This window comes from Harmonia axyridis, chromosome 5, assembly GCF_914767665.1.
Source record: "Harmonia axyridis chromosome 5, icHarAxyr1.1, whole genome shotgun sequence".
Lineage (NCBI taxonomy): Eukaryota > Metazoa > Arthropoda > Insecta > Coleoptera > Coccinellidae > Harmonia > Harmonia axyridis.
In genome coordinates this window covers 28214449-28226690 of record NC_059505.1, presented here as the reverse complement: position 1 = coordinate 28226690, position 12242 = coordinate 28214449, and the positions used below count along the sequence as shown (strand labels likewise).

At 36.8% G+C, this 12242-nt stretch overlaps 1 protein-coding gene across 6 annotated transcripts in view; it reads left to right on the top strand.

Moving 5' to 3' along the window:
• Positions 1–263: 263 nt before the first annotated feature.
• Positions 264–12242, top strand: part of LOC123679897 (calmodulin-binding transcription activator 2) — a 274862-nt gene continuing 262883 nt past the window's right edge. For all 6 annotated transcript variants that reach the window (XM_045617454.1, XM_045617450.1, XM_045617452.1 and 3 more), the window contains exon 1: positions 264–298. The gene's annotated coding sequence lies outside the window, so the exon portion shown is untranslated. The remainder of the gene's footprint in view (positions 299–12242) is intronic.

Here is a 12242-nt window from a genome sequence, read left to right as displayed (position 1 = left end):
TCAGATTGATATTGAACGAAAAGTAAATTATGGCAATAAAAATATGTATATTCCTTTTTACCTCTGTTTTATTCACAAAATAATTCAATGAATGAACGCAATAATGTATTATTCAACGGGACGAATATCTCCGATTGTCTACTTTATTTTATTGATCAATAATAATCTATCGAATAATTTACGTGTACATTATGCGATCGATGTATTTTGAATAAGTTACTGAACACTTACTACGGATAACACTAATGTGTATTTTTTTTTTCAGGAATCCGAGATATTCTCCTGCTAGTAGAGATTGGTATGTACAAAAAACTTTTTCTAAGATATTCAATTTTCTTGAATATCCAAAAACAACATCGTCAGCTGATATTTATTCGAGCTTATATTCAATGTTTTTTTCTGAAAAACAAAATCAATGAGACGACGAGAGTTGATGCTTTCTGAGAGTGTTGTGAATGAGAATTGGTTATCGTGAATTACCAATAAAATTGAAAAACATCTTGAAGAGATTGTTAAAAGAAAAATTGGTGAAAAATATCAGAAAATGGAATTGCAATGATTATCTATTTTAATTCAACATGTATTGGATTTTCCTATAGGAACGATGTTTGTGTTCAGTAGATTATGATTTAATCATGGAAATCAAAATTACGGTTTATTCGTAAATACTGCGAGAAAGTCTGGATGATATTCTCAGGTTGACGCATCTATATTCGTCCTATTGAAGATAAATTTGATAATGAATTTTCATCACACGATACAAGTATTACTAAGTATTGAGCTGTACTTAGTACCACTTCCTAATATGTTTACAATACAATAGTAAATGTCAAAACACAGAGTTGATATTGTAACCATTTCAAATTGTATCATTCCTATTGGAAATATCATATCTGCATTTGTAGTGACAAACGCAGAAGATAAATCGAATTTCCGTCAACCTCTCGAAATTATACTTCCTCTGAAAGAATCAGTATGTGTCCCAATCAAGTCATCTGCCATCAACATATATTTTTTCAATGTTATAAAAACAATCACGGTTATTTCAACAATGGGAATCGTGTCATAGCTTTTATTGAAAACAATAGTTTTTCATCATGGAAATATGAAAACCAATGAAACGTTCAAAAATTTATTGCTATCAATATTAATACCTTCATAAATTATTCAAATATAGAAAATTCGATATTTTCTATCGAAACAACATTCAAACATTCGAAATAATAAATTAACCTGGAAAATTTTCCTCTCTGTACACTAGATATAATGATATAATTGTTTATGGATTAGTTGAGGGACACCAGACAAAAGAATCAAAAAGGGGATTCGATAATTTTTCCACGTGATGGATCTTTCCAATGGAAAGATTATAAGATGTGCTGTTCCAGGTAGCTGGATGGATAACATTTTGCAAATATATCAGTTATTGAACTTGGCGGTATCTCAGGAATCACATCTCTAGTGTTTTATCCTGAGATCTTCTTGGATTATTAGGGTAGTTGTTGAATCATAAGATTGTGCTCGTTAATGTACAGAACTATCTCTGAGTATTCCAACTCAACCGCTTCTAAGATAACATAATTATTTCGTAAATCCTTCATCATGAAACACCTTTTGGGTTGCAGATGGTACCATCACGAATTCTTGCATTCTGCTTGTCCGATTTTGTTGAAATTTGTTATTTGAATTGAGATTGGGTCGGAAGTGTTTTCATACGAATTTCTTCTCTAACACATACCTATAGGTCATAGGTAAACGTCGATATTTTGCGTGTCACTACATCTGTTCTAATTGTAGTTCTTGAAATTCAACTTTTGAAAAGGGAACAAGTATTTTATAATAGGGAAGTATATTCAGGAAAAAAAATCGATTTAAGAATAGATAATTTAATATCAGGAAAACGAAATTGAAATTCATATTAGGATGTTGGAATTTAGAAAATTAAAGTTGTAATTCAGAACTGTGAATTGAATTTCAGAAACAGCAAATTGTATTTCAGAAAAGGAAAAATGTATTTCAGAAGTTATCAATTCAATTTCAGATAATGTCATAAGTAATTCCGAACAGTGCCGATATGTGAGATACCAGTACAATATGCAACACAGGTATTACATAGATAGGCTACGGGGACATTGAAGGAAAAGAAAAAGGCGATGAACTTGCGGAAAGAGCACCAAAGTTGATACAACCAATAAAATAATCTGCTCTACATAAGAAACTTGTAAGTGAGCAAGTAGCCTCCTTGAAGCCATCAGCCATCCCAGATATGGGAGGTATGGTAAAGTCTAGTTACATTCTGTTATTGCACGATATATCGTTGATAAATCATTGAAAAAATAGTGTTTTCAAAGCCGAGACATTTTGAATCTTCAAATTTGTTCATACAGTTGAAATTTGTACGATAACTTTCGAGACATATTGTACGTTATTTCAGAAGGGGAATGCATGTCTTGCACTTACAATGACATTGCATGCCGTCCATGTCAGTTCTGCGATGCCGCTGAAATAGCAATAGAATTACCAAAAAAAAAGTAGGACTCATTTTTTTTTTCAATTTATACCATTTTCTCGTATGTACCTGAGCACAACCGACATGTTACAAATTTCTTAAAGTTATAGGTTCCATTTACGCTGTTGGTTATGATTTGGAACTCTCATTCATTCACAACAAGTATTAATTTTTGACGATTCATACCAATTGAATGCTTTATAGATTATTGTTGGTGGGTAATCTAAATAAAAGCGCCTTTGGTAATTCAATAACAATTGTTTTGGTACATTTAGAAATGTTTTAATTTCCAGTAGGGAAAATTGAATGCTCAATAGATCATTGTTGGTGTGTAACCTAAATAAAAATACCTTTCTTAACTTAATAATAATTCAAAAACCGGTGACTATTACCTCAAACTTCGTTGAGTAATCTGTCACCAGAGCAACCGTACTTTTATTCTGGTTAGGTTCCGTAACCACGCCCACTCCGGATGGCAGTTGTCATTTTAATTATCAGATTATTGTTTATGGATATTCTCCATGACATCGAACACTCAAAACCTTCATTATTTCAATTATGAAACAAATACCCCTCAGAGCCATTAACAACTATTAGTTATTTACAAATTGAAAGAGATCAACCATTTATAACCTCCAAAACTATGTCGAAGAAAAATTTAATTGACCATTGAAAAGTGTCAAGTGGTCAATTACGAAGTAGGTTACCTGAAACATTGAAAACCACTAGTACTGCTCTAAAATTCTCGGCGATATACGGACCATACCCTATGTAACCAATCCTGAATTTCAATTTACAATTTCTGAATTTTAAATTTTCGTTCGTACCAATTGTACCTCCAATTAAAGAACACCCTGAATAACGTAGAAATCAGTTGTAACCAATATTCATCTCTCTGAAGAAATAACAGGACATTTGAAATTTTTTGTATGGAAATTTTTTTATATCAACAAAAATCAGTCCGAATCGCAGTTTCGTATGTGACCCGCCCAAACAGAAAAACATCTAAACGAGAAACGTCTACGGTCTCCGTCACATGGAAATAAATCACGTCAAAACAGAAGGAACACGAAAACATCGAACGTAAAGATGGAGGAACACGGGGACCAATCTGAAAAACGGATCGCCTTGAAATTAAACAGGACTTCAAACCCAAACGGCCGTGTCGTAGAGCCTGGGGGCGATTAAAATTCACGACACGAGCCATAGTTTCCCTTCCCTGAAATATTTGCATTTCAATTCCGATCCTGGGAGAGGTACCACATTCCATCCCCACCACCCCCCCCACCCCTTACGTTCGTTCGGGGACGTGATCATATCGAGCTCCAACAAGCCACGTGAATATCCGGAGAATATCAAAAAAAAAAAAAACCGGGGTTGAATTTATCAAAGCGGATGAACGCCGCCAGATGATAATTTTTCTGATGCAAATTGGGAAAATTTTAGGTACAACGTCCAGCGTCGTTGGCGAATTGGCGATAACATTGACAATGAAGCAGTTGTAAAGCCACGACTAAACTTCTAGTAGTGAGTTTTCACAAAATGTCTTGCTACCAACTACTAGCGCATCCGAGGTCTAATTTCCGGTAGAGATGTGGTCGATTCCCAAGGTCTATCGATTACTAACCTTGGTCGATACTTAAATCTGGTAAAATTAGTTATTGACCCCCAGCCAGGTAGATTATGCTCTTTCGAATACCGTACATGAAGGTAACCTACTTCGTAATTGACCACTTGACACTTTTCAATGGTCAATTAAATTTTTCTTCGACATAATTTTGGAGGTTATAAATGGTTGATCTCTTTCAATTTGTAAATAACTAATAGTTGTTAATGGCTCTGAGGGGTATTTGTTTCATAATTGAAATAATGAAGTTTTTGAGTGTTCGATGTCATGGAGAATATCCATAAACAATAATCTGATAATTAAAATGACAACTGCCATCCGGAGTGGGCGTGGTTGCGGAACCTAACCAGAATAAAAGTACGGTTGCTCTGGTGACAGATTACTCAACGAAGTTTGAGGTAATAGTCACCGGTTTTTGAGGAATTTGACATATATGGACCACCAACTTACTAACCATAGTAACCAAGGTGATATACGGGCTATACACATAGTAATCATACCTATTATTATTACTGAATCGGGGTCGTTGCAACTCTGTTATCCTTCCGGGAACTGCGTCTAAATTGATCTTTTGTTGGTAACTCAAGCTATTCATACAAACCCAGGAAGGCTGTTGATGCTGTTTACCATGCAGTACAAAAGGTATTTGCACTGACAGTTTCCTGTCAGCAGTCCCATCATTACCCGAAGCTCAGCTCTTGGTAGCTTCAGGAGTTTCCTGCAATAGGTCGGTGAAAGCACCACAAATTTCTTTGCCTGAGTAAGACCTGGAATATTCCTTCAGAGGGTTTTCCTATAGTCCCAATCCCATTGTTGGTCCGCTGTATTTTATTGGTATGTTTCACAGAAGGGCTCAGGATCAACAGATGTCAACCTTGATGCCCTTTTTGCGGGTTCGTCGGCTTCTTCATTTTCGTCAATACCCCGATGCCCCGATACCCATAATAGAGTAGCAGTGAACGAGTAACAATTAAGACGATTTTCAGTAGAATTTGGAGATATATGTTCGAATGGTCCAAGGCTGATGCGATGCGTACTGTTATGGATTTCCTCAATCAAAAATTTGTAGCCATTAAAAGTTTAAGTATAATTGAAATAACTCAAATATTTCAGTTGGTTTCATAGATAATCATTTGGTTTCATACAATATATTTAAATTCAGAAATAATAGGTGATATGTTTGTCATTAAATTAAGTTAGAAAAAGATAAGTTGAGTGACATTGTCATAGACAGTCCATAAACGAAATGAGAATATCGATTTGAAAAATGAGAATTGAAAATCCAGGATAGCGAAAAAAGAGTTGTAGAGAGATGTCAAGCGGAAAATTAGAGAAATTTGAAGGAGATTATTTTAGGGAATGTGAATTTGATATCGATAGAATCGAAGAAAGTTAGGAGTTTGAGAAGAAAATATATAAACGAGTGAAGATCACAATATTAAAGAGTTCAAATTGGAATTTGAAAAAAAGTTGGAGCTGAATTTGAAAGACTATGGAATTTGGAATTGGAAAGTAGTATGGAATATGATTTTCAGTTTCAAGGAAGAAAATACAGAACTGGACTGTATGGAAAAGAAAATTTTTTAGGTAAGTGTTTTCCAATTCTCGAATGAATTTCATTTTAATAGTTTGGTAGATTAGGAAAATATTCAAAATTCATATTGAGGAGATCCATATCAATTGGCGCCCACCGTGGGGCTCCAATTGATAGATAATTTTTCCGCTTGATATCTCTCTCCAATTCTATTCTTGGCTATTATAGATTTTCAATTCTCATTTCTCAAATCGATGCTCTCATTTCAGTGTCTATGACACTGTCACTCAATTTTTCTTTTTCTAACTTAACTTAATAACAGACATATCACCTACTATTTCTGAATTTAAATATTTTGTATGAAACCAAATGATTATTATCTATGAAACCAACTGAAATGTTTGAGTTATTTCAATTATACTTAAACTTTTGATGGCTACAAATTTTTGATTGAGGAAATCCTTAACTTCACCTATGTTGTTGTTTGATAAACCAGTTCTGAAGAATTGCCGTAAAACCATGTTTTCTTCTTAAATTCGCACGAAAAATTCACGCCAAAACTTTCCAGACATACGTTATTCGCATCTCAATCCCACCCACCATTCGGGACCGGATTATATCGCTCCAACAAGCCGCGAAAATTTCCTGTGGAATACAAAAAAAAAACCTGGGTCGAATTCATCGAGGTGGATGAGCGCTGCTCGCGCGGGTTGATCATTTTTCTGATGCAAATGGCGCGCGTCCGCGAGATTTCATCTTTTCCGTCACATCAAGAAGCGATCTATCACGCGAACACAGAGGGGAGGGGGGGAATCTCTGGGCTATTTCGGGGATATAAGACATGAAAGAGAATCTCGCGGATGGAGATACTCACGCCTGTCGGATCACAGAACCGCGGCGTACGGTTTGAAATATTATTTTCGACGCCGAATCTGATTTCGGGATTCATTGTTGCTCGGACGAGGGGAAGACGATCCGGAGGGCGGTTTTTTTTGACGGGTCGGGGCACCGGGAATTATTGTTTTTTTTGGGAATTTACCTGAGGAGTTCGAGGTCGTTCATTCTCGGAGTGCTATGATACGGGTTCGTGGAGATTCCGGATCTGTCGGATAATGGGTAGATGTGGCAATGATGGATTGAACAATTCTTTGTATGCCGATGAAGCGTGTTCTGGAAAATGATCAAGATATTTTTCTGATTTCTGATGATTAGCAATTTGTTTCTTTGTCTTTCTTTGGGGCAATGCAAAATATTCTTTAGTGTAAGGAAAGCCGAAAACCTTTAAAAACGCTTAACTTGAAACGCAAAAAAGCTTTCGTAGGCATTAGAAGGAAATGTACGAGTAGCCTGCTGGAAGCTATAAAAATTTTCCTCAATGGAAAGCTCCTACCTGGAAACTGGGCTGGACATATGAGGATATTGAATCAACTAGATTCAAACCTCTTGGCGAAACCATCGGATGATATGCCAACCATCTTTAATTGTTAAACGCCCTTTGAAACGATTATAACTGACCTTCCTAGTGCAATAAGTTTCGTAAATTGTTTGGACAAAAAGTCATCCATAGGGTTCGCCGAAGGATAAAAATCAGAGGAAGGTACTGGCATTGGGGTATATGGACCTAAATTGAGGATCTCTAAAGCCCTGGGAAATGAGCCCTCTATTTTTCAGATCGAGATACTGGCTGTTTATGTATGCAGTCAGGAGTGTCTTAAAATGAACCTCAACGGATGCACGGAGAGCCACACCACGCTAAGATCCCTGGAATCGTACTTCCAGGAGTCTCTGTTGACCTGAGAGTACCGTAACACCATAAAGCAACTGGCCAGAGACAATAAAGTGATCCTACTCTGGGTACCAGGGAACTGTGGTGTTGAAGCAAACGAGAATGCCAACTTGCAAAAAGTGCATCAAGGTTAACACCTGCTGGACCTGAACCTTTCTGTAAGCCAGGAAAAGACCAATCTAAGGCAGAGGTCCAGCAATAAGAGTTAAATAACTTGATAACCCACTGGACAAACACTCCTGGAATTACTCCAAGAAATTCGTGATGATTTCACTTACCTATGCCAGAATGCTCTTGAAGCTGTCACGAGCTGAGCTTCAGGTGATGATGGACTGCTGACGGGGCACTGTGGCTACAAACATCATTTGTACCGTTACCGAATGGGAAAGTCAGCAGATGAGATTTGCAAGCTCTGTGGATCAGAAGCAGAAACAGCTGAACGCATGGTATGCAAGTGTCCAGAGCTGACTGGCCTAAGAACCATTTATATGGGGAAGACACAATACGAGCATTGGTAGAACCATTCATATGGGTAAGCCGGACCTGGATACCCTTGAGGTAACGGCCAAGACCCCTAAGAAGGTTGTCAGTTTTATCAACGCCATTGACGACATCCTTGGGTTTCCATGAATGAGTAGGGTAGAGAAAAAAGATCTACATGGTCGCAGTTCCCAGAAGGCTTAACTAGCCACAACGACCCTAGTTCGAGTATAATAATAATAATAGGTATTAGAAGCTACCCGCTAAGCTATTTTCAAGCGATTCCAAGGGTTATCTGCATCGCATCTTCAGTCGAGAACTGCGCGAAAAACAGCCAAAATACGAGCAGTGGCACGATAAAATAATTCTACACAATGAAAACGCTCTGCCTCATGTTGCTGAACCCTTCAAAACCTAAGACCTTAAGATCGAAAATTGAGTTCAATAATTTAGAAATTGCTAATATTTGAATAGATCTATTGATGTTCTCCTTCTGTTTCTGCCTTCTTCGTGACCGGAGATTAGCGATCACGTCATTAAAGGTTTCTCGATCTGTAGCAGCTTTAATAAGGTCCTCAAAGTTCAATCCTATCCAATTCCTGATATTTGGCATCTATGACAGTTTCTTCCTGCCAACTCCACGTCTACCATCTATTTAACTTGCGTTATCAGCTGTTATAGACGATACTTGTTACCTATTGATTTGGGTATCCTTTAGGTGTAGATGTAATCAACTGATCTCTCGGCTCTGTAGATCTACCGACTATCAGCTAGGTAGATCAGCCGGATTATTTACTGAATATTTGGTTTTATGTTAGGAAACTAGAGTTTGACGCAGGAAACTTTGTTTCGAATCTAGAATGGTCTAGTTTTATTTTTCTTCAATTTGTGCGCAGCTCTTTTTAATGATCCGAGATATTTTACGACAACCATTATGCTAAGTTCGCAGTGTTTTTTTCTATATTTCACAAGATCCCATTACTATGCGAAAATGAAGCGACGCTTCCTATCTTGAAATATCGTCCAATTCCCCCATCTCGGAATTTATTAGTTGTTGAGGTCTATGCATCTCGGGGCCCGGAAAAATAAACAGAACAGAAACCTATATCCGCGCGCCCGAAGAACACTACGGCGCTATACATATATATATATGTATTCGCATGTTGGGAGCGTAGCATTTTTCCCATAATAAATTCGAAAAATTAATCAAGCGGCAAAACAGTTTTACGACAGAAATTAAACATAAAGAAACAAAAGCAATCCCGGGCGCCAGTGGCAGGCGGCCAAAATCCGACGCCCACCCTCCTCTGCTTCCCGGCCCGTCCTACCCGGAAAAGAGGCTTCGTTATTTTCATGGCCTTTTTCTATTTACTAACGGAACACAGAATCGCATCGATCATAATTAGTCGTTTCGGCAGGAACGGGGCTCGTTTATCTATGACATGTAAGTCGGGGCGAAGATACAGAGACGCGTGATTAACATCCTCGTGTTTCTCGGGGAGGGTGGGGAAACATGCTGTGCAACATTATGGGGTGAGGGGGATCTTTTGTGATACTTTGGTTGGGTTTTGGAATTTTCGGTGTTTAGGGCGAGGATGAGATTGCCGATTTGGTTTATGTCAAAGCTTGATGGGAGACGTTTTACTGTATTGTTTGTGATTTTTTCAAATTAAATCAGTCAAAAATCCCGAAAAGGAAACAGCAAAATGTTTCGAATAGAAGGTTGATGCTTTAGAGGGAAAATTCCACTTATGCCAACACCTTTTTCTGTTAAGTCCTACTTGTGAGGGTACGCGGGTCAACTTTGGAATTTGAAGTGTCAACCCCTGTTTTTTATCCCAGATTTTTATTATACGAAAAATACAAAAGTTTTGTACCGGGTTTTTCACCATAATTTGACCCCCCTTCAACTTTGTTTCTGAAAGAGGTATAAAAAAATGTTTTCTACAAAAGTTTCACGAAATCGACTAGTATTTTTTAAAAGGATTCCACAAAATGAAGTATATACAGAGTGGTCAACATACTGATTGCAACTTCATTATTTTAAATGGAGCACCCTGTATATTTTTCCATATTTCACTAGCTCTTTTTCCCTTGATTTCGAGTATATAACATATGTTTGGCCTATCTCTCTTATTCAGAGTTCCACAGAGTTTCAAATTTTATAAACCACCTGGCAAGCTAAGTAATCTGTTTTCAACTTGAAGGCTGCAATAATTCAAAATGCCTATTTTTGAGTTATCTCGTTCACAACGATTTATGACAAACGTTTGTCATTGAATGAAACTATTTATCGAATATACACTACACAGAAGTGGAAAAATTTGAAATATTTTCCCTTCATGTGAAGAACAATAAACCTAAGAAAGCTACTAGTAGAGAATACATGGAGTTGCATCTAATTTCAATTCATAGTGAAAAACGTATGTCATAAATTTGCCAAAAAGAGCACTTTGAGTTATCGGTGCCTACTACTTGAAAACTGATTACTGAGCATGCCAAGTGCTCCTTAAAATTTGAAACTTTGTGGTACTCAGAATAAGAGTGATAGGCCAAATATATGTTATATATTCGAAATCAGGGGAACAGGAGCTAGTAAAATATAGAAAAATATACAGGGTGTTCCGTTTGAAAAAATGAAGTTGCAATCAATATGTTGGCCACTCCGTATATATTTCGTTTTGGGTAATCATTTCAAAAAACACTACTCGATTTCGTGAAACTTTTGAAGGAAACATTTTTTTGTACCTCTTTCAGTAAAAAAGTTAAAGGGGGGGGGGGTTAAATTATGATGAAAATTATGATACAAACTATTTTTCACGATTCTTCATATTCGACTTCGAAAGTTCCGTGTGAACGACCTTAACGTACCCGTTCAATTAATCATTCACATGAAGTTAATAATAGAGGGTTAAATAGATGGTAAACAAGGTCCAGGTCGAAGACAATAATGATGGCTGAAGAGCATTCGCGATTGAACCCATATGAGTACAACCTCATTGTTTCGTGCCACGCAAGATCGAAATATAATATGCAGAATAACCTATATTTTAAGGGTCTATTTCTCTTCATAATCAAGACAGAGTGTTTTATTGATTTGGTCAATTGCTACAATTACCTATACTTTCGAAACACCTTACATATTTTCATGATATTTGGCACGTTTATTCTCTGCAACAAATACTTCATACAAACATAACAACTGATTTTTTTTTAAATCCGGCCTACGAAAAATTTTTAAATAAGGTTAAACTCCAAAAAAAAAACCCTTTATATCAATATTTCTTGAATATGAAGGGATATTCGAGGGAGAAAAACTAAAGGGAGCAAAGTATTTCTCGAACTTCCGTTTGCGATGTTAATACTCAATAAATCGAGTAGTATCTCGATAACAAAGAGAGACAGATCCTTAAAATAATGTTATTCTGACAGCCTCGGTGTCCTTCATCTACCCTTAGTTTCCACCAATTTACAAATGAATCACCCTGTATGTCAATATTGTTAACAACATGTGTAAAGGATAACGAGAGGATTTTTCAAAAAAAAAAAGAATATCGGGCTATCAAGGAAAAATGCTGATCGTAGACACCTGTCTACGGTTTGCAATTTTCCTTGTGGGATCTCCGTTCTTTTCTTTGATTGTTACCAACCTTCAATAATGAGGATGGTACTCGAAGAAGATAATATCTGAATAGTCAGCGAATTTGCGGTTTTCTTTCACATTAATAATAGTTCTGACATATTTTTCTTCGACGCTCTCCTCCAAATATTTTATCTGCTATGTGCAGTTCATTTCTGAAAGATTTCGCAGTATATGGGTCAGAAACCGTTGATGATTTCCATCCTCCATGCCTTTGAAGCAATCAAATCTGCCCCAGCATTAATCAGAATGAATAAACCATAAAATTAATCCATTGAACCATCAATTCAGAATAGATGCAGATGACCGAAGAAAATCAATGTTTATTGAACAAAATTCCAAAAACTGTTACAATTTGCAGAATTTCGACGAACTCATGTCTCCACTATTTGCACACAACCTTTTCCATTTGAATTATCCTAGAAAAGTTTGTGGGAGGTCACCAGGGACTCTAATATTGAATCTAGAGCATGTCTCACCCCTCCTCAGGATCCTTCGTAAACCACTGTTTAAACAAGATAATGCACGACCATATGTATTCAGAATTACGTTTGGGACATGGGGGGAAGAAGACGACCACATCCCCTTCCAACTCTGTCAGCACTATGTCACAAATTACAGGTAGGTATAGCTTAGGGGGAAATCGATGATCTCATTAGTAGCATA